General features: G+C 43.7%; 1 non-coding gene across 1 annotated transcript; it reads left to right on the forward strand.

Annotated features, from left to right (window-relative positions):
- Nucleotides 1-481: 481 nt before the first annotated feature.
- Trnat-ugu lies at nucleotides 482-556 on the forward strand. Its single transcript has one exon. It is a non-coding gene; the product is annotated as a tRNA-Thr (tRNA).
- Nucleotides 557-1,852: the final 1,296 nt, after the last annotated feature.

A 1,852-nucleotide genomic window follows, 5' to 3' on the forward strand; every position in this document is an offset into this window, starting at 1 on the left:
CTGTGATCAGTGCTGCAGAATGCGGTACAGCTGCGTATAGCCCGACAAAATGAGCATGGAGAGTACGACCGATGCTTTGTTGGGTGTCGTGCCGGCGCCCTTCCACATCAGTGTGGACTTGGATCAGAGCTCGTCGTCATCGTTGTCTCTCCTGAAAGAGGTGGAACATCGACGGACGTTCTTGAGGGATGCGATTAGAAGCTCGAGAACGGACTACAGTGCCTTCCAAGTTACGCCGCATGATCAAGGAGATCTGCGCCTTCGTGCGATGATCCATCTGAGCCACCGAGGACACAGATGCATAGCGCGACTGCAGGGACTTATCCCTTGCACGCTTCCCATGAGACTCACATTCCCAACTGTCCACAATTCTACATATGTAATGTACCTTATAGACATTTAGAATTGTGCACAGTTGGGGATGTGAGTCTCACGGGAAGCGTGCAAGCGATAAGTCCCTGCAGTCGCGCTATTCATCTGTGTCCTCGGTGGCTCAGATGGATAGAGCTTCTGCCATGTAAGCAGAAGATCCCGGGTTCGAGTCCCGGTCAGGGCACACATTTTCAGCTGTCCACATAGAGGTGTGTCAACGACACCTGTCGGCAGGTGAGGGTTTCAGTTAGTCATCATTTATTCCAGGGAAAAGCTGCACAGTCATCAACAGTATTCTGTTCTTTCGAGAACGGTTACTGTCTTCATATACAAATCTTACGAAAGTGTCTTGATTTTTCTTAAATCTTGTTTTCATTAGCAAGTTAATCATCATAATTACCGATATAGTTCTTTACCTTCACTACAGGCAAACAGAACGATTTTGTTAAACTCTGACTCTAATAATGGTCCCTTCTGTCTCCAATATCGTCTCCCAGATCTTCCTCTGTCCTCGCAGAGGACTTTAGCGTAGTCTTTCAAACTATCTGGTCTCTCCTTTGTGGTTGGCAGTGGAACTTTACATAGATTTTAAATGTTGACATTTTGACGCATCTCACTTTGATTTTACCGATTTTTTTAAAACTTTCCAATACACCGATTCAGTGTTTCCGATGACCATTTCTTCTTCGGTTTATTTGCCTACCTCTTGCAGCCGTTTCGCCGTGGTTTTTTCGCCAAGAAGTGACTCATTATACTACATTCCTGTCTTTCTTGAACATTTCTGTTCTTACATTTTTCGTTGGTCAATTGAAGTTTTTCTTCCTTAGTAATGTCTTCTTTGCAATTGCCTTCCTTGCACCTATATGCGTCAGTCCGACTATGTAACTGCTATTTTTAGAGATGTCCATTCAGTTTCAATTGAACTGCGTATTGTGGTGTTCATTACCGCAACGTCAGCAGCCTTAGCGTACTTCAAACGCACCTCATCATTGTTTAGTACATCAGTACCTCACATCTTTTCACGATGATATTTCCTGACGACTTTCTCGAACCTTATCCCACTGTGCTTACAAAAGTGGAGCCTATGATACTCATTGTGCTCTTCCTACGGCATTTCTGTCACTACATTTTCGTAATTGTATCAGCGCGTACTGTTTCGGTAGCATCACTATCTGACGTTCATTCTTCCCTTGCACTTAGTAGATCTAGGACAGTTATATAGTTTCCGTTTAGTCTAAATTTAATTATAGCTTAGGTACAAAACTGGCACATTACTCAACCAAACATCTTTCTAGACAACAGTGCGCTGTGAAACAACCTCATTGTGATTTACGAAGAGGAGACCAAATTTCGCTCTGCTCTCATGTTCTCATTTTAACTCTGTCGTTACAAAAGTACTTTCTTTTGAGTCATTAGACTTCTGACCGTTTTGATGCAACCCACCACGAATGCCTCTCCTGTGCCAACTCCTTCATCTCAG

Source organism: Schistocerca americana, chromosome 5 (genome assembly GCF_021461395.2).
Source record: "Schistocerca americana isolate TAMUIC-IGC-003095 chromosome 5, iqSchAmer2.1, whole genome shotgun sequence".
Classification (NCBI taxonomy): Eukaryota; Metazoa; Arthropoda; class Insecta; order Orthoptera; family Acrididae; genus Schistocerca; species Schistocerca americana.